Source organism: Tachypleus tridentatus, chromosome 3 (assembly GCF_004210375.1).
Source record: "Tachypleus tridentatus isolate NWPU-2018 chromosome 3, ASM421037v1, whole genome shotgun sequence".
Lineage (NCBI taxonomy): Eukaryota > Metazoa > Arthropoda > Merostomata > Xiphosura > Limulidae > Tachypleus > Tachypleus tridentatus.
The window spans coordinates 86366929-86389459 of record NC_134827.1 but is presented as its reverse complement, the minus strand read 5'-3'; the positions used below and the strand labels follow the sequence as shown (position 1 = coordinate 86389459).

Below are 22531 nucleotides of genomic sequence, written 5' to 3'. Positions count from 1 at the left end.
AAAATATAAGTGTAATGGTTTGTAGTCCCTAGAAGTAATTATATATATAATTATGCATCCCAGTAGCTCAGCGGTTCGTCTGCGGACTTGCAACGCTAAAAACCGGGTTTCGATACCCGTGGTGGGCAGAGCACAGATAGCCCATTGTGTAAATTTGTGCTTAATTCAAAACAACAACAACAATATATAATTACTTGATAAGATGTTAAATAATAAAATAAACATTATTATTATTGAAAATATATATCAATAATAATAATTTTTAATCACACAACTATACACCCACTACCATCATGGAGGATCGAATCCTGAAATTTTACCTTCTCAGTTTTATTCCTGATGATAAATAATAATAATCCTCCATCCCCATTAACCAACCTCTACTGCAGTCGTTTCTTAAAGTATATTGGGAATGGATACTTCTCAACAGGTTCGTTAAATTTCAGTTGTACTTTTATAACCATTATATTGGATAATCTGTACTAAATAACACGGATATAATCTATTTAATACTTTGAAATTATTTATTCGTGAACGATGTATTATTACTTTTATGAGTTATGGTTGTATGGTTCTTTCTCTGCAGTTTGCTTTGTGTGGATGTTAGCAAAGAGGGCCGCGTAAATATGAAGACATTACAGAAGTCTCACGAATCAGGATACAGCAGTGTTTCACTGGTATTAATATTATTGCTGTCAGTATTTCAGATGATACAGAATTATTCTTATTTGGTCTCTGGTTTCTCGAGTAATTTTTAATCACAAAAATGTAAACTTTAAAAAAAGCTAAGCTAACAGGAGTAAACATCGTAGTTCAATGTCGTCTAAAAACTAGAAGAAGCGTTTTATTCTAAATATATATCTTGGGTGTGCCACACACTATGGGCTACGTATGGTATGCCCACTTCAGGGATCGAAACTCCATTTTTAGCGTTTAACTCATCAAGCTTACCTCTGAGCCACTAGGAGAAAGTATATTTAGAAGTAATATCAGCCGATTAACGCACGATGGCAGGTAAAACTGTTTTGATTTTCTTTAACCAATGTGCTCAATGTTAATTGAGTGAATTGTTTCAACACGGGTCTTATGATTTAACACTCTATGCGTGTATCCTAATATATCTGGACGGTAATAACATTTTACTTCCTTATATATACATCTTAATTTATCTTGATGAAAATGTTGTTTTTTGTATTTTCCTATATGTGTATCATAGTCTATTTTGATTATAATGTTATTTATCTTCCGAGAGTTATCATAACTGTTTCAACTTTCATGATTTCAGATTTTGAAAGTTTTTAATGAGCATTAAAGAGGGTTAATAAAGAAATATACCATGTTATGTTTTAAAATATATTTGACTTTTGGGGCTGAAAAAAAAAGAGAAGAGAATCTTCTATTCTCAGTCCCAGACAGGATGACTGTAATTGTTTACGTAGGATCAACTGATTTCTTCAAACCTCTTAAATGAATAGAATAGAATTTTCAATCAGCGCAATACTGTTAGATGGTTACATATAAAATCTAAAATACACGGCTGTTTACTTTGTTGTTTAAAATCTAGTTAGTTTAGGACAATTTAAACTTTTTTATACAAGTTTCTTTGGTTGCTTTTAAGCAGAACCGTTTAGTTCAGAAATCAAGTCTATGTCACACCCCTTCTGCACGTGGACAAATGGCATTTGTGCTCTAATGTTATGGAACGTCTCATTGGATAATCCACTTACAAAAGCTAGAGCCAGCGTTTTTCATTATAGTTAAGGCCACTAGAGGACGTCGCAAGCAACCAAATTCCTGGGTTGGGTAACAAGATGAAGGGCGTCACTAACGTCTGCATAAACGTCATAACGACTGTTGCCAAGTGAGATTGGCGCCATTTCGAGCTTACTAAAGGCCAAAGAGTGGGCCGCCAGCAGTCCTCAAGCCTGGCCGGACTTCGTGAGAATTCCACCACAGAGTGGACAAAGGTAAGTCCTAACTAAATTAACACATGGTTGCCGGCGATCAAGCGATAGAGTTTGTAGTGCTTCACGTGATGTGACGTAGGTCATAGTGCTTTACACTTGGCGTATTGCAACAGGCGTTCTCTGCTGCTCGGTGTCAGTTTTTATTTTATTTTGTTATTGTGTTTAAAGCTATCGATGATTTGGTGGACGTATGTACAAATAATCCGTTTCACCAGCTGACAGAACTTGAAATAGACTGTTTCTGGATTTTATTTCAAGTGTGGCATAAGTTGCGGTGAAGCAATAGTACAAATTTAAACATCGCGGCCTAAAACCAGCAATATATATATTTTTTCTGCTTTCGTCATTACTACTAGAACAGCATTCTTGCAGTAAGCGTGGGCCACCATATCTTGCTCGTGCTTAAGAGCTGTGGTGTTATTTTATTTACACACCTATTCACCGTGCTCGATCTATGAATATCAACATAGTATTTATATTTAAAAAATAATTTTAGTGCCTCGGTATGTTTTGTATATTTTCAGTTTTATCTTCCTGTTGTTGTAGCAGTTACCATTCGATATTTGCAAAACATACAACAGAAAGCGCTAAGTATTACTCAATACAATTCTACATTTATCGTTTCGCAGGATAATATTATGATAAGTTGGTAGAGAAATTACTAAAGAGAGAGTAGCCTTTGGACAACTTTTGGTCTGATAAGGTTAAGTGCGACCAATAGAACTCTGTCTCTTCAGTTGGCTATTTGCCACTCCTCATCTCTCTCGAAATCATCACTTCAATATTATTGACATTTACTGCACCGCTAGTGCCAATTGGAGGGTTTTGTGTCTGTACTCCGCCTTGAATTGCCAGTGTCCATCAAACTGACCACACAGGTTTAACGGGTTAGATGCGTGTAAGTAATACCTTTTACTGGGCACTTACTATAAAAGCTCAAGTTTACGGTTATTGGCTTATTTTGAATCTGATTGCATCCAATCCAAAAATACATCCAACATAGTCAAAATATAAAAATACATCCAACATGGTCAAAATATAAAAAGTGAAACAAAAAGTTACAAAAAAGGATTTCCGTCGTAATAACCTTTAGTAATTTTGTTGTTGTTTACGGTCGTTGACTTATTTTACATTACGTAGCACAAAGTAAGACATCAATCGTAGTGAAGGTCTAAAGAATAGAAAAAACAAATCAACTGAAATAATGGAAGTATGTGTTTGGAAATTTGATTTCGACACAATCATAACATGAGGCTCGTATTATAGATTCACAAAATTATGGTTGCCATTATATTCTTCTCTCTCAGTTATCGTGATGACGTTACAATAAGAACTGTAGTTCATGTTCAAAAACTTGTAATTTTGTTTAAAGTGGACAACGACCGCGCTGTTGTCAGTGGAACACACTTGAGACAGGACAACGTTAAGTACTCAGCAATTTCTGTAACACAAGTGCTATGTTTTATAGTAATTTGGCATTTTAACGCGTTAATGATTGCTATCCATGGCCAAGTTATGTGTTAAAATTATATTAACCATTTCTCGTACAACAAAGCTATATTTTAATATGATCATAATTCTGAGCAATAAAAATAACAATAATTTGTTGTATTTTATTTGCTTGTTTACAATTAAAAACAAATATATACAATGGGCTATCTGTGCTCTGCCCACCACGGGTATTAAAACCCGGTTTTTAGCGGTGTGAGTCCACAGACATCCCGCTGTGCCACTAGGAGGCTGTTGTATTTTAACCACTGCATTTTCGCTTTGTTATTTTACAAACTCTCTTCTCTCTATATATGATATTGTTATTTTAATAGTATATATCCTTCCAAGTTTCCTTCCAGCAGCCCTCCCCACTGGTAAAGTCTACGAATTTACAACTCTAAAAATCAGGGGTTCGATTCCCTTGGGTGGACTCAGCATATAGCCCGAGGTGGCTTTGCTATAAGAAAACCCACACACACACACACTCTTCCCAGCGGATATTGTACATTTATATCAAATCTTTCAGAACGTCGATTTTAGTTTTTACTTTCAGAAATTAATACTCCTCAGATTACATTAAATTCATTTTTTAAAAATAATCAGTGTGTATTGTAATTTGAAACTAATGTGTTATTTTTTATCTGAAGTGCTTTGCGGTTTATATGTCTTATGTTTCATACAAATACCTATTCGAGTGGCCGATCACTGGCTGCTAACATGAAGTCAACCATAATGTTTATTTTTCTCATATTTCACACATCTTTGTTTTTTACTCAGCGAGACACAAATTGAAGTCTTTCTTTTTTCTTCATTTTTTTCATGTTTATTACAAACACGAACTGTGATGTTATAAACTAAACATTGCTTTCTCATTAGGTGATCATTCGTCACTTTTTTGTCTTACGTTCTATGTGAAATACAAGGAACCCGATTCTCTTTTACCTCTCAGTGTGAAATGACATATTATTCAAAGTCTGATAAAAGTGCCTGATGACATAATATTTAAAATATGGCAATGTTTGAGATTTTGTAAACCTATGCAAATTATACTGATTTTGTGCACAGTAATAAGTTGTTAGTAAAAACAGTGGTAAAAGAAAAAGCAATGCAATGAAAACCTGACGATGGAACACCTAGTCGTTTATTGCTAAGCGCAAGGCGCTGTGCCTAACGCAGGTATCGAACCTTGAACATTGGCGATATTAGACTTCAAGCGTACAGCTGAATCACCAAGGGATACAGCATAAAAAGGAATTGATATTTCGCGATTTGGAGATGTTTTTAAATTGGTATCTTGATATACGTACAAAAAGTATATAAATATGATGATTAAATACTCTTATATCCTTAAATTTAATAAATTTTCAAGTTTTCCAGAAACATAATTTTCGAATAGTTTTTCCCTTGTATTTTATCACAGAATGTGGAATATTGTGAGATATTACGCTCAGGTAGGTTTAGTTGTAGTCAGGCCCTCTCAGAGGTTGAGGGAAATCCGGGCCCCACTTCTATCTTTTGAGACCCCTGAATAAAATTAAAAATAATAATGACGACTCGTGAAAACAAAATAAGACATTCGTTAGCCCAGAAGAAAAGGGAAACATCATTTGTATACATAATTTGCAGCTTTAAGCTTGGAGTGAGTGTCACATTTTGGTCTGATGGGAGTCACATAAAAACATGTCGCAAAACTTAACAAACACAAACAAAAGCAAAAATGAGTGTCTAAATTTGAAGCCCACTTTGAGCTTGAGGTCTGGGTCGAAAGGCCTTCCTGCTTACCCTCCCCCCATTCCTCTAATTGGTTCTAGTTGTAGCTGTTTTGATGGAAGAAGCTGTAGTTTCATAGTAATCAAGTTTACTTCACCTGTAGGCCGCAGAAGTAGTACGTGTTTATTACCTAAAAGTTAAATCTGTAAAATCTATGCGTAATTTAAACAACGCGGTTGTGGTGTTCATTCACAGCAGCCTGTCACACCACGTCTGTTTGACTTCGCAAAAATGTAGTGCCACTCACAACTTTATTTGAAGATCACGACAATTGCGTGGTGTTGCACTCCTCAGAACCCTAGTCAGTCCACCCAGGCTAAAGATTTAGGACTGTTTAGAGAGCTTCTAAGAACCCAGATTCTGTAGGCCTAAAAGCCCAAATAGCTAGGTTAACAACAACAAAACTAATCAGTTTTTAAGCATCAGTGACTTCAAAAATTTATATTACACGTGCATTCGTTTTTCTTTTTCACTTGCTTCATCTAAACGGTGTCCTTGGGCTCTCTATTCGAAAGAAACAAATATGACGTCGCTAATTTACTGGAACAAAAGCTTTAGATGTTTATGTTTACAGTCGTTTTAAAACGGATCGTTTCGGAACGAATAAAAGAAATGTTATAGCCACCGTTTCTTCCACTGAGTTCATTTGGAAATCCGACACCACATGGGTATTATAGATATTAGATTGCACATTTCGTAAAACACATTGCAGATAGTAAGTACCGCTAGGTAAACTGTCAGATGTGAATATAAAACCCATTTTAAGAAGTAAGATTATCTTAGATCCTTGAAAGAAACAAACAAAAAAGAGGAATTGAGTCTGGTTTGTATTTTTACTGTGTTAAGATGGGTTTGAGTAACTGACCCTAGTTTGTGTCTTTACTGTGTTAAGATAGGTTTGAATAACTGACCCTACTTTGTGTTTTTACTGTGTTAAGATGGGTTGGAGGAACTGACCTTCGTTTGTGTTTTTACTTTGCTAACGGCTCGGCATGGCCAGGTGGTTAACGCACTCGACTCGTAACCTGAGGGTCGTGGGTTCGAATCCCCGTCACACCAAGCATGCTCGCTCTTTCAGTCGTGGGGGCGTAATAATGTGACGGTTAATCCCACTATTTATTGGTAAAAGAATAGTCCAAGTATTGGCGGTGGGTGGTGACGACTGGCTGCCTTCCCTCTAGTTTTACACTGCTAAATTAGGGACGACTAGCACAGATAGCCCTCGTGTAGCTCTGCGCGAATTTCAGAAACAAAACCAAACAAACTGTGTTAACATAGGTTGTAGGAACTGACCATGGTTTGTGTTTTACTCTCCTAGCATTGGGTGGGGAAGCTGACCCGAGTTCGTATTTTTACTGTAGTAACATGGGTTGAACGACACGAGTCGTTTATCTGCTTGTGAGAGAGCTTACCCGAAAATTAGTCTAGAGTAGTAGTAATATGTAGGGGCATTGAAAGGGCAGGGCTCGTTAATAAATAAGGGTACTTTTCAAGCATTGTAAAGCAAATTATTTTTTGGAGGGTTGATAAAGAACATTATGGGTTGTCTCTGATAAACACACAGTAGAATTCTATAAGGGAACATACCTTCATTTATTCCTGTTCAATTGATCTTTATAAACACTTATGATTTAAAACTAAACGGTGATTTTCTTACGTATTAACCCTTGATAGCGTATTACAACTATTATTAGTTGTCCTGTTTTCCTTTTTTAATTTTTTCTTTCTTTCTAATAACAGACAGCAAACAAGTTGTGAAATCAGATCATCTTTTCGTAGTTGAGAAATTTTTATGACAGATAAAACAAAATACTTTTGGTGTATAAATGCAAAAAGGGTAGCAGGTCAAGTCCATCCTGTGTGCGTCCCTAAAATCGTGGCATTAATAAAGTATACATATTTTTAAGCGTGCCAGCTGACAAGTTTCAGGAGGTTAGGTTAGAACCCATACCACACTCTGCGCTGATATTCATTATATGTTCATAATGTTCATGTTCTGGGATGTGGATGTGACGTTTGATATTTGACGTGGATGTTTGATATACTGATTATTATGGTATATGTTTAGTAAATGATAAAACACGTTGTTGAAGCAGATTTTGATGTGTATATATACACACATATAGTTTTCTTTACAAAAGATAATGTTCTATTAAGGCGCAGAAATAGGTAATAACCTTGTCTTTGAAAAGAAGTTTACTTTGGAAATATATTTCGTTATTAAGTGCATGTAAGAAGCGGGAAGCTTTGACTGTGTGGGTATTTGGGTATTGATGTTTGAATTTCCTCTTCCTCCAAATAATAAGTTCCCATGCCGGGAATCGAGGGTGAAAGCTATAATCGGGAAGCTTGTGGTATTATTTGTTTGTCCCAAAGCTACTCGAGAGCTTCTGTGCTAGCAGCAGTGTAAGACTAGAGGGAAGGCAGCTAGTCATCACCACCCACCGCCAACTCTTGGGCTACTCTTTTACCAACGAATAGTGGGATTGACCGTAACATTATAACGCCCCAACGTTATATGGGAGGATATATAATGGAATAAGACCCAATAAAACAGTAGTACATAGTCTAAGTATACTATACAGGACTAGGTTCATTTACAGATTACGAGTAGCTGGACGCACATGGAGTCGTACCATATGACCAGTACTAGCACATTGGTCCGTCGTACTTACGTTCCGTGTAAGAAAAAAAAATTTTTTTCCCATGTTTTGTTTAGGGTTTTCCGTAACTGTTGAAACTTTCTTCGTAACCGGTCAGTTAGTGGAAGACGCCTGTTGTCTTCTCACCTGGTTTGAAGGTGAAAGGTCAACACTGTTGCCTGAGTTTGGGCGGCGGCCACGTGAATAATGGTACTGTTAGAGAAAAACCACGGTAAATGGAATGGTACGGGTTGTGGGTCAGAACTCCCTGAGGCTTTCTTAAATGAAACCGCGCGATTTGATGGAATAGTTCAGTAAAGAAAACGCACCAAAGCAGACAACATTAGTGCCCTCTGGACAAAACAACCATCTAAAAATAAAAAAAAAAGAGAGAGAGAGAGAAAAGAAACGTGATGAGCAAAAACCTTAGTTTACTGTGACCTGATTACAGGCAGGTGTAGTGATACAAGTTCTAAAATATCCTAATGGAAAATGAACATATGTTCTATACCATCGATTAGGTTTTTTTTTGTGTATGTTCTACTTGACTAGTTTTTTTTCTTCACTTAGTTATTTTCTATGAAAAACAAGACCTTTGAATGCTCGGCTGGTTTTAAAAGAAATAACTATGAATGAAAACACTGCTGTAGACATTTCACCTTTCGGTAACACGTCATGGAAGAGTGAAAAAGGTTTACAACAACAAGAGCTTCTAGTAGTTTCGAATGTTTACAAAATAAATTTTAAAAACTCCGAATTACCAAACATGCTTGTCCTTTCAGTCTTGAGGGCGTTAGAATGTAATGATAAATGAAACCGCGCGATTTGATGGAATAGTTCAGTAAAGAAAACGCACCATTTTTTTTAATTGGTTTGATTGTGTGACCCTTATATTAGTTGAGATTATTATGTGTCATTACTGCTTATCAGTTAGAAGATACGAACAACAATACTGTTGTATTTGTGTGATATTTATCACATGTAGAGGCTGACGTGTATAAGTCAAAATTAAATACTAGGGATATTTAAACTATTAACTACACTGTAACAATAATAATATAATAGGTAAACATTATTGAACTAGGGAAATGTAAACTGTTAACTTGGGTATTACAGTAATAATAGAATAGCTAAAAACGTTGAACGAGGGAAATGTAAATTGTTACTTACACTGTAACACTAATAATAAAATATCTAAACATTGTTGAACTAGGGAAATTTAAAATATTAACTACACTGTGACACTAATAATAAAATACCTAAACAATAATAATAGAATAGCTAAACATTGTTGAACTAGGACAATGTAAACTGTTACTTACACTGAAACAGTAATAATAAAATATCTAAACATTGTTGAACTAGGGAAATTTAAAATATTAACTACACTGTGACACTAATAATAAAATACCTAAACAATAATAATAGAATAGCTAAACATTGTTGAACTAGGGCAATGTAAACTGTTACTTACACTGAAACAGTAATAATAAAATATCTAAACATTGTTGAACTAGGGAAATGTAAACTATTAACTACACTGTAACAGTAATAATAAAATAGCTAAACATTGTTGAGCTAGGGAAATGTAAATTAGTAACTACACTGTAACAGTAATAATGTAATACCTAAACATTGTAGAACTAGGGAAATGTAAACTGTTAACTTTGGTATAACAGTAATAATATAATACCTAAATATTGTTGAAATAGGGTAATAATAGAAGTATAGACTGTTAGCTACATTGTAACAATAATAATAGAATAACTAAACATTGTGAAACTAGGGAAATGTAAACTGTTGCTTACATTGTAACAGTAATAATAGAATAGCTAAATATTGTTAAGCTAGAGAAATTTAAACTATTACCTACACTGTAACACTAATAATAAAATAGCTAAACATTGTTGAACTAGGGAAATGTAAACTGTTACTTACACTGTAATAGTAATAATAAAATAGCTAAACATTGTTGAGCAATGGAAATGTAAATTGTTAACTACACTGTAACAGTAATAATAGAATAGCTGAACTTGATCGTCTTAAGTCCTTGTCTTTCATTTTTATCTTTGTTTGTACTCTCAATACACTTGGCGTTAGGTTCAATGTTACAAACTATTGTAACTTGACAAATTCCGAAACCTTCACCTGAAGCGTACTTTTCAACGCTGAGAAAGAGGCATCTAACGGTAGATTCGGTATAAACCACGTCACTTAATAGATGTGGGAGCTAATAAACAAGCAATGAAAGCTCACCTTTCAACACATTATCTATCAATTTACAAGACTTTGATAAGGCTTCTTTCTGCCTTTTGAAATGTTGTCCTCCACACTTGTATTTCTACAATAGACACTTCCTTTCAACTAAATTTCATCGTGAATTTTCGGATAAGTGGTTAAAGGATACTCAAGAAGTTAATGATTGTGCAAGCGGTCAGTTATTTTCATCAATTTGATTTTAGATTTAATTCAGTTCAACTGTTTTTGTTTTAAATATAAAACAGCGGAATTCAAGGAGCGGCATCTTTTGCAAAACGTGTTAATTATTTGTAGATACTTACCCAAACGTTCTAATTATCCTGAATAGTTGACTTGTAAAATTTGTAATTGGGGTTCTGTTTGAAAATTCCGGGTACTAGAGAACATGTTTACAGTTTTAGAGAAACGGCTTATAACGAACTTCTGTTATTAGTAAATGTTATAAATAACTATATTTAATAACTGACAATCCCCATTTTAAATTCTTACTGCGGTATATCTAATATTAACACGGTTTACTTTTTAGATATCTTGGAAAAAAGATATTAGAATATTTTATGTTAAAAATGACCGTGTCATCAGGTTACCTTCCATCACAAAGTGGTTTAAATAAAGGGGCATGCTTCTAATTGACCAGTTTCACGAAAACGTAAAAATGAGTTAGCCATTGTTGGTAATAACTTTGACCTGTACTGGTTAATCTAGTCGTAGATTTCACCGTAAAAATTAGAGTGTAATATATTTTGGGGTTGGTGTGGCATTTTGAAGTTATTGACCAGAGTTAACATTTAAGTCAAACGTTTAACATCAAGCGCGAAGTAATGACGTAAAAGAATTTAGAACAGTTTTAAAAGGTATTTATTAGAAAGTACATCCGGACTTGCAGGATTCGCTTAAAGTTTGCACTTTTGTCAAGAACAGTAGAAATTCGATTTTATACAGTTATCAGTTACCCGAACAGCGGTAAGACTAATGTTAAAAATAAAAGAAGTAAATGATATTGTGCGATTTAATCCTTACCCTCAAAATCTATATTGAAAATGACATAAATAGAATTAATATTTACAATTCATTTGCTTAGTGCTGTTCATGAAAACTAATACCACCTATTCACTAATATCTCTGTCGTATCTGAGCTGGTTTCATAAGCTTTTTATTATACAAGAGATCTTGTCGGTACTGGATGTGGCAAGCGTAGTTTTAATAATCTCTAATTAATTACGTAATGTTTCAGTGGTACAAAACAATTAGCCTCCAATGTGTTGTGATTTAAATTTCTACCCGTATTATTGGTTGGGTTTTGTGTATACTTAGGTGTTTAATAACAACTAAGTGTTATTATAATGCTCTAGTTTTACTATCCACACGTTTTAAACTTTGATTTTCATTGTTTGTGGTGGTTTGTCATTCGTTTTATAAGCTTACTATTGATTTTCATTGTTTGTGGTGATTTGTTATTCGTTGTATAATCTTACTGTTGATTTTCATTGTTTGTGGTGGTTTGCCATTCGTTGTATAATCTTATTGTTGATTTTCATTGTGTTTGTTCATTTTTCATACGTTATTGGCTTTAACTGTTTATCTTCGTTGTTTATATTATTTTCAGGCTTGGCATGGCCAGGTGGGTTAAGGCGTTCGGTTCGTAATCTGAGGGTCGCGGGTTCGAATCCCCGTTGCACCAAACGTGCTCGCCCTTTCAGCCGTGGGGGTGTTATAAGGTTACGGTCAATCCCACTATTCGTTGGTGAAAGAGTTGGCGGTGGGTGGTTATAACTAGCTGCCTTCCCTTTAGTCTTACACTGCTAAATTAAGGATGGCTAGCGCAGATAGCCCTCGTGTAGGTTTGCGCGAAATTACAAAACAAACAAATCATATTATCTTCTATCAAATTTAATCTTTTCGTTGTTGCTTTCTGCCATAGCGAACTGTTAGACTCGATGAAACTGTGATTTTATGTGCAGTTACGCGTATCTAAGTACGTAGAATAAACAATGCACTTGTAAATGTAAAGTAGCATTAAACTAACGTTACTAGGTCTTAAATTTATGTTATATGTCTAATAATAGAGATCAACCTATTACGTATATGACGTAACTTGGGCAGAGGCAAAGATTTGATAATCTTGTTATTTTTATGTTACTTTTATCTCGAAAATAACGAAATCGGTAAGTTTTATTATCTGCGTACATTTGTGTGTGTTTTTTTATTTCTGCACAATATTGCGTGTATAATCATACTGTGGTATAGCGGAAATATTAATAAATTTCGTTATACACGTTTGTTCCTCAGACATGACGTTAAACTCATAAAACAGCTGAACTAATTATACCCTTACGTAACACGCACGTTGGGTTTATTACACACACACACGTGTATCCTAAAAGTTTTAAACGCCCAAGAAGGTTCTAAGGGTGTGGCTATTGCTGTCATATTTTTATCCTGGTTAGTAAAAAGGTGCAGACGCACTTAATGTCAGTATCATCGGCGGGAGACCTTAACGTTTGCCAACGTAAAATGTATTGGTGAGCGATTAATGGAATTTGAATAAACTGAACAATGTAATGGATCTTAAAATATACATCTAATGCTGAGCAGTGGTTGTGTTCTCAGGTTTTAGGTCTTTGATTTTCAAGGGGAGTCACGTGATTAGTTTGGGATGTGAATATAATATCAGTCACATTCCAGTTTTAAATTTTTTTTTTTACTAACTAGGAGTTTATTTATTTTCTTGTTTTTCACCGCTAACCAATTGGGGTTTTAGTTTTTAATCAAAACAGCTGCTATTCAATCATCTGGCTTCTTTGCTTTTGACAATATTAAATATCCACCCCACTTCTCCAGCGGCTAGCAGTAAGCCATATTTTTATTTTGTTTTGTAAGCACGTATAGTTATTTTGCTAACTTCAACTTTATCAGTGTTGTTAAATTGCATAATAAAAACAAGCTGTGGCCTTGCCTCCATGCCCTCTAGTGGCACAACGGAACGTCTGAAGACTTACAACGCCATAAACCAGGTTTTGATACCAGTGGTAGGCAGAGCAGAGATAGCCCGTTGTGCAGTTTTGTGCTTAATATCAACCAATCTGCTTCTTTAAATTGGAACTTTATTAATTAGAAAGCAAGGTGTGTAAGGGTCTGTTTGCTGTTGTTTTGAATAGGCTATCTGTGCTCTGCCCACCACGGGTATCGAAACCCGGTTTTTAGCGTTGTAAGTCCGCAGACATATCGCTATGCCACTGGAGGGGGGGGGTTGTAATACTTTGTTCATACTTGTTATTAGTGAAGCCAAATTATACAATTTTTAAGGCGCTTGTGTTTATAACTTTTTAATTTTTACTTATTTCAACACTTGTCTTTTTTAATATCCACTTCTACCAGAAATCCTTATTTAATAACAAACATTTACTATGATCCAATGTGTGGCTTTTCAACAGCGTTTATGTGTTCTTGGCTCTCAGCATTTATCGGTATGTTGTTACCTCAATATATTGTCAAGTTCTAATGTCGTATTTTTTGTGTAGCCACAATCCCCTATTTATCGCAATCGTATTTTTGCCGCATTTTTATATATTTACACACACACAACTTGGGATGGAATTTGATGTAAACTATCTGCGATTCCAGGGGCATAATCGAAACTACAGCGGTAGAGGGGTCCTCTACAAATAATATAATGATTTTACAGTAAAGTTAGCTGTTTATCGAGAAAATTATCGGATTATAGTAGAATCTTTATAAACCTTTTATAGCATCGAGTGTTATTTGACAGTCCACATCTTTTTCTAGGTACGCCCCCTGCGATTCTATTGGCCCACGTAAACGGTACACTAGTTCAAATGAAAACTCAGTATTTTATCCTATACCTACCCAACTTTACTTACGTTTGTCCTTTAAGTTTAATTAACATTATTCGATACATATATACTAGGTACATATATTATTACTAGTACCATCCACTGTGTTATGCATCACAGTTGTCGTACGTGCTGTTTACAGCAGTTTCGTATTTACACCCTGGCAATGCTAAAAACACCACTCGGATTTCAAACACACTAACAAATTTTCCATTTCCACGGCCTTGTGGTATGGCTGCGAGTTCACGTAGTTTAGGCGAACCCCTTTTGTTTGAATAGTGGCGTCACGTTGGAACGTCTTGCCACATTAACATGGGCGGAAAACCCTCCCTCGACAGGAAAATAAGGATAAGTCAGCTCGTGCTTTGTCCCTTTCTTCACGTGGACAAAGGCGCGAGATTGTTGCCGTTGGTCACCCAATTTTCTTATCCCCTTCGTTCTCTGATATCAACTCACTTCCTTCCCTCACACTCTTTGCCGCGCCCATATTTGGGGTCACTGGCCTTGGCAGGTTCACCAGTTGTTTACCACTTAGTACAGGTGACAATTCAAGTACTGTTCACCACTATCGAAGACTCAAAGATACAAGTTTGTTACGACCAGTAAACAAACCTGTTTTCCACCAGTTCCAGTGCTGTAATAAGAAGGTTCTGTTTGCTGCAAGATAACAAAGTGAACTATCTCAAGGTCGGAGCACACTAATGTAAATGAAAAGGGTGGAGGACAGAGGAAGTTTCGCCTCCGACTTCATCCATGCGCTGTCGAAATATCTGTTTTAAAGGATACACTCATGTTTATCAAAATCGTTCATTTTAAGTATACAACTTGTGTCGTGTATTTAATTAGCCCGGAAGCACATTTTTCTGTTTCGTGGACCAAAACGTTCACACGAATGTAGTGGCATCTGTTAAGAAGTGGGTTTCCTTCCACCCCCTCCCGAACAAAGTCTACTGACTAAATAAATGGTCACGGTTCGTAACCGTAGTCCGACTGATGTATTTTATTTTCTGAAAAATCAACAGCAAATAGCTTGTTTATTATACGCCAGGTGATTACGGTATGGAAATACGAAATAATACTACAACGATCAGACGTCAAATACTATTGAAAACGTGGTAAACAATAGCACTAGGCAATAACGTTATTACAAATTGTGTATTAATAGTTTTTATGGAATCTGAACCACATCCTAATATAAAGTCCTAAGCGACTCGTGAACGTATTATGTTATCGTAATTGTGGCATATTGAACATTGAATATCCAGTATTTTAGAAGCTAATGTGTATCCCTGTAATACCATATTCACGTCGCACTGGTTTAATAGCTTTGTTCGTTTGATTCGCAATATTCACGCAAAGTTTCATATAGAATATCTGCACTAGGTGTTAGTAATTTTGAACTGACATATTAGGGGAACAGCACCCATCGTTAATTCTTGGGCTACTCTTATCTGACCGAGTAGTGGAACTTGACAAATATAGCACGCCAACGGCCTCAAAGTGCGGAGAGCGTTTTTGCAGCAACAAGCCAGGAACCATTAGATTCACAGTGTGAGCATGTTAATCAATGATTGGTTTTCATGTTATTTTTTACACATGAACAAACATGAGATAAACAAGAAAAAAAGAAAAGAAAAGCACGAGCAAATTATCAAACTTTGTAATTTTAAAATCAAATTTATTAGTTAAATCTCGTTTCAAGGTCTAGACAGGATTCGATACAAATCATAGAGTTCTATGATTTACCGAAATGCAAATAAGAGAAATAACACTTAAAATGAAATTTAAACCTAGGCTTAGATGAGGTGGGTGAATTCTTGTTTATTTTATTTATTTATTTATTTTTGTTGTTACCAAACTATTACCGTGTTTTACGTGTAACCGCACGACATTTCCAGTTAGAATTCAGATCAAGTGTACTTATTCTGAAGACCTAGGATTATTGTTATAAATAGCCGAATAATCCATGATTCAAGCGATTCTTTCACTAAAGTGCCTTAAGTTTATTCTGTGCAAACGTAATTGGATTTATCATTATAGCAAATATTGTCCAAATATGGCAACCGAAGAGTTTTAAAATTAGTTAGAAGACAACAAATGTTGAGTGGGCAACCTGACGGAAGTTGATCGAAACGAGGGCTAATCACCAGTTCACCAGGAAAAGTAAGCCATTTAAACGACAACTTTTATCTATTCACTGTCTTTTAAACTACTGAGAATCACTCAACATTTCTAGCTATCGTTTAGAGACACGTGAGAGCAGCTATTTACTATTTGTTCTTTTCAATAAGAAGTTTCTTCAAAAGATGACATATTTAAGGGAAGATTGTTAGGGCGAACGAAGTTATCGCATCATAAAATCGAGTTGTATTTTTTTGTGTTAACTTGTTATGCTTTTATAAAGCAGTTAATGGAAATACGTATTATTCATAACATCTCCTAGATAGATACACAATTATTAACCTTATCCAAACGTTAATGAAAATTACAAGAACTCCGTATTAGGATGAAGTATGTCAGCCTGAACTTGAAACACGTAAAGGATTGAATCTTGAAATTGTTTAAATTTCGAATCATATTAACAAAAAGTTATTATAACAGTACGAAACAACTTGCCACTTGTATGCAGTGGAAGAAAGTAGGCATATTGGATACTGGTTAATGTAATGGCTTAAATTCATGTAACACAAATACTGTCGTGACAGACATTTTATTTGGTGACAGAATGATATGTTGAGTTAGTGGTATATTAACTTTTGGACTTTAACGATAACGTCATTATTATCGTTCGGTTTTCTTAACCAGTCAACAGCCGAGTTGCTGTAGATGTGTTCACTTCTGTTCTTGTAGAATTCTTAATACTTATGCTGTTCAAAGTCCTTCAGGTCTGCCCCCAACTATTTATTTTGTCTTTTATCAACAGGATATAGAACGTCTAACTTTTATGTGTATTACATGACAACTGGCCCTTTATTATGAAAGGGAGACAGAAGAGAAATGAATGTCTACCAGCTCAGGTGCCATAACACAGAATTCAGAATATTAATTATGCACCTAAGATTCTGTGTAGTAAAATGTTCAAGGTAGAAACATGCATCGCAACTAAGTGATGCCTTCTCCTTATGACGTTCGATCAAACTTACATATCGTGTCATACTTATCTGTACTAACTTATCTGTGAGCATAGACTAATATAAGTCATGTTCATCAGTTAGGAGTTTTAATCCGTTAGCAGAAAATATATGTTATTTTGTTTAGCGTATTCCTTGAGAAACAAACCTTTGAAATTGTAACCTATAAAATCATGTTCATCAATTAACAACTATACTATATTTTATCTTATTCGATCAGTTTTGTGAGTCCAAGTGAAGATAAGGTTTGTTTGTTTGAAATTAAACACAAAGCTGCATAAGGGGCCATCTGTGCTCTGCCCATCACGAGTATCGAAACTCGGTTTCTAGCGTTTTAAGTCAGCAGATGTACGGTTATGCCATTAGGGGGCCCCAAACATTGAAATTAAACATTACCGATCGTTAATTAAGAATGATTATGTAAAACTTTACTTCCCGTGACACAGAAGACATCGTTACACCAGTATAAAAACAAACAAACAACAAAATGAAAAAAACAACAACATATTAACCAGTGAAAATGAAACAAAATAAAACATGAACGTGGATGGTTGGTGGTAGGGAACTGGTGTTTGTTTGCTTGTATTGAAGCACGAAACTGCACAATGGACTGACAATCTGTGTTCTTTTGACCACGAGTATGGAAATAAGATTTTTAGCAGTATAAATCCACAGACATTCCGCTGTGCCGTTAGGGGGCGTGGAGGTTATGATACAACTTTTTATTATACAGTTTCACAATACTAACAAATTTGGACTTAGTGGAATAACGTTATGTGTTTACCAAGCAAAATAAATAATATGGCCTTAAAAACAGACGGATCGTTAAACTTATGTTAAGTCAGTTTATTTGCAGAATTAATGGGATATTAAATATTATGGTACCAGAATGTTTCGGAGCCGCTTGTGATTTTAGTACCATTAGCATATTTGTTTGCTTTGAAGAATAACATTTACTTTTGTAGCCAAGAAATATTTTAAAACTCTATTTTCATCAGGAGACTGCTACTGGGATGTATCATTTTGTGGGTTTTAATTGGTTGTCCGAGTAGAGCTCATTTGGAGAAACCGAACCCCAGCCGTGAGACATGCCAACTTCGGACTTAAGAGAGAAAACGAAACACGGTGCTTACATTAAAATGAATGTACCATAACGAGCATTGTCCTTCCAACAAAATTATTTCTATTTTGCGTTGTGGTAACTAATAATGTTGTTAATTGACTAAATAAATATTTACGATTGTTTGTCCACAACCAACTTGTTGACAATTACTAGAAACTACAAGCACTCTCGAATTGATTGCTCATATTTAAACTTAATAGAACCAGACAATGCAGAGACGGAGTAAGGCCATCCAGGTACATTCAGGCTAACGTGTATCACCCCCTAGCGGTAGTTTAGGGACAACGTGTCAAATTGCAATCTCAAAGTTGAGAGTTTAGAATTTTTGACGTAGATTTTACCCTGAGATATGTGCTCCATAAATATATAACGTCAAAGAAGGTTACGATATTACTGAAGTACATTATAACTTGAGTACGTTAAGCATGAAATCCAAGTGATATTGATACAAAGAAAGAAAAGAAAAGGGAGAAATAAGACATACCTACGATAATAATAAACTAGAAAAATGCAATTCTTCCATTGGTTTAAATTATATAAATTTAAATTTGTGGTATTTTAAAAACGTTTCAGTTTTGATTATTAAAAAAAAGAAAATATAGGTATCCTGCTAATTTTTATTCGCTCTTGTTTTGTTTTATAGAAAATCAAAATATGCTATCATACATTTAACTAAATATAAGAATTCGTAGAAACGATTTCGATATTCAAGCTGCAGCACGCTAAAATAAATCAATACGCCATGAGTGAAGAGAGCGCCCCCTCTTCCAGGCGATAATACATCAGCGGAGACTGCTGCGTTGATAATCGTTCAACCTGATAAAAAGAATACTGAAAAAAAACCCACAAAAACTACTGTGTTGTGTTGACTAATATCTTACATTTAAGCAAGATTTAGTTTTATTTCGTAAGATGGACTGATTTATTGGAATGAAAAAATAATTTGATATACATGAGAAAGGAAACCGTTAAGGAAAGAAAATTTGTTTTTTTACGTTATATATATTTTAAAGTATACCTGCGTTTTGGTTTTTTCCCTCCAAAGCAAAAAAAATGTTTATCAGAAGGAAGTCAAGTTATGGACAATTAAATTGAAATAATAATTTCTTAGGTTGTTTGTTATACTATGAGCATGATCGGTGTTTTTCAAAATAAGGAAGAAGCCACTCAAGTGTACATGTAAACATTATTCGAATAAAGTACGAACCACATTACAGGTTTCCTTTAAAAGTAATACGAAATGTTAAATTCGACCTCTGAAAGAAATTTGTTTTTATTCCACGAGTTTTTTACCGGTGCGCATTTTTATATTCCTTCTCCCCCTCTTTTTACTGAATGGGAGTTGCCATCGGTGTTTTTTTTCTTCCCCTTCCAGTGCTAGTGCATATGGCTGAACGCTCTTCTCTTAGCACGTGGTAATTCCCGTGATTCTTACTCGGTCTCTTGTGTCTTTTTTACCTTTAGTAGATATTGAGTTTTCTCTCCGAACGTCGACTCTTGCTACGCCATACAGTGCTGTTATTAGGTTCTCAATTTATGCTAAGTCCTAGTATATGGACTGGTCAAAATTCAACAAACTATGCACGTGTGTAGTGGTTTCACTTGAGAAGACGAATTACATGATTTAGCTTCGAAGCACTTCAGGCTTGCAGCTGGGAATCGTAGCTCTTATTTTGGATGAATGAAAAATCTAATAAAGTTAAATATTTATTACATATTTGCTTCCAATTATTCACAGTGTTACAGCCGTAAAACGACGAATAAAAAAACAAATGAATGTTGAAATCTAATACAATACGAAAGATGTGTGGGAAAATGAATACAGTTATCTTGTAGGCCTAGAGTAATGATTTTTGCAGTGATATTAGGTTAGAAATTTATTATATTTCCGGGTAGAAACGTGATCTTAAGATATGCAGTGAACGAGTGTTATTAGTTTTACATTTACTAGTTTACACGAAGCTTGGTGAATTATTCTAATTACCAGATTTTTGCTCACACGTCATGATCCGTTATTAGGTTGTTTATTATTATGCCTCATTAGTGTTAAATCGCGCAGAGCGGGGTATAGTGTTCCTGTCCGTCCATCTCACTGTTATGGACAGAATGTCTTGAAACTGGATAGAGTGATTTTGACTCAATCTTTACAACAGGTACCTACTAAAGACAACGCTTAAGGGTGAAAGGTGAATAGTGTTAGATGACCTTCCTCGAACTTGTCAACTTGCTTATTTCAGTACAAGATCATCGGTTATTGACCAAATATGTACAACAGATACCAGATATATGGTTTTGAGCCTAATTAACTTTTGAAGGTGATAGGTCAAGGTCAAATGGTACAAAGAAAATTCTGTCTAATCTCGTGAAAGGCATTAAATTACATCATGATTGATTGATTAGAATTAAACACAAAGCTACACAGTTGACCATCTGTGCTCTGCCCACAACGGGTATCGAAATCTGATTTCTAGCGACTTGAGTTCGCAGACATGTCGCTGTGCTACTATGACTAACATTATTAAACTGGAAAGGAACTTCAACACATAGTACCATGTTGTAAGGGTTTCATAAACACAGTTTACACTATTTCTTCCCTTTTTTACATTTACCCCATCGAATTTGTTGTGGAATTATCTCCATTTCGCTCTTTTTACGCCTGTTTCTTGACAATTAAATACATAACTTGAATTAAAATTGGACTACCGTAACTTGATTTAACACGAGGGATGATGACTGCTTCCTCGAGCCAGTTAACTGTGAAATTTTGATGTTTGAATATTGCGTTATATTGTACTGAATTATCAAGTTCATCCAGCTAAGATTATTACCAATTACTGATAATTATGATACAACGAGTTAGCTTCAAGTCCAAACGTTTGTGGTCCATCATTGTGCTATTTTAGAAATTTTATTTAAATATCCGATTTATGTCGATACTATTATATACAATAAAACAGAGCTTTGGATATCCTCACAAATACTTGCAGAATTATATCTTGTGCAACTAATTGTGTTTTTTTTTTTCTTCTTTTAATCTCTAAATACGTCTTAGAAGTAAATACCGTAATGAGATTGGGATGTGTGTGGGGAGAATATATGAGCATTAATTATATTTCTTGAAGTTTAATGGTCTGAAAGGCTTACAACGATGCATAACTAAATGTTCTACACGTACATTAAGCAGGTGTTCGTAATTATCTATGTATATGTGTGCATGTGTCTCTCACTATTTATATATATGGGTATATATATAAATCCGTTGAATACTTTGAAACTGAAGGGAACTAATTTGTGATATAGAACAAGGGGAATGTTTCTATTTTTTTCTTTTCGCTAGACTTCAGTATAATACAGAACAAACGAGTGCTCTTAGTTATTATCTGTTATTTTTATTTGCGCTAGACCTGAATAGGGCAGAATGAAGGGAATTGTTTTTATCCATTTTTTTCGCTATATGCCCCTGCATGACCAGGTGGTTACGGCTCTCGATTGGTAATCTGAGGATCGTGGATTGGAATCCCCGCCACATCAAACATGCTCCGCCTTTTAGCCGTGAGTGCGTTATAATATGACAGCAATCCCACTATTCTTTGCTAAAAGAATAGCTCAAGAGTTGGCGGCGGGTGGTGTTGACTTGCTGCCTTCTCTCTAGTCTTACACTGCTAAATTAGGGATGGTTAGCACAAATAGCCCTCATGTAGTTTTGCGCGAAAATTCAAAACAAACAAACATTTATTTCGGTATATCTAAATATAGATCAGGAAATCACGTATTGTCTTTGCGCCAGCATTGTATGTTAAGAGTTAGAACAGAACGAGTCGAAGACTGTGTGTGTGTTTATGTTGGTGGCTATGTACATCATAGAAATGTAGTTCTATCCAAGACTAAAATGAAAATTGAATATCTTCCAAATCTGAATGGCCTTCTTTCTCATGGAACTTGTCCCAAACAGATTACGTCATCGTGTTGTTTAATTAAAAGACAACGTTTCAAATGTAGACAACTAGTGTGACCAGTCATTCGTACATACGTATATTGATTATGCCTTTCAGTACAAGTAGTAAGTAACATAGAAAAATATAAGTCTTGCCAGAACTGTAGATATTTGCGAATAGTGACGTGCTTGTCTTTTATTTGTAAATAGTCAAACATAAAACAAAATGTTTTATATCTAATTTCTACAGAGTCTATCCAGGCGATTTGGAGATGATTTTGAGGTATATAATTTCATTAAGAATTATTTTCGTTTTGAACTTTTAATTTCGTGAATCAAAATGTAGGTGAGCCTTCTACA

General features: G+C 35.0%; 1 protein-coding gene across 3 annotated transcripts in view; it reads left to right on the top strand.

Annotated features, from left to right (window-relative positions):
• Positions 1-1798: 1798 nt before the first annotated feature.
• The window catches only part of LOC143247400 (uncharacterized), a 111271-nt gene continuing 90538 nt past the window's right edge, over positions 1799-22531 (top strand). For 2 of the 3 annotated variants that reach the window (XM_076495417.1, XM_076495422.1), the window contains exon 1: positions 1800-1967. The gene's annotated coding sequence lies outside the window, so the exon portion shown is untranslated. Of the gene's footprint in view, positions 1968-22531 lie in introns of all 3 variants that reach the window. The other variant, XM_076495426.1, reaches the window with a different exon arrangement.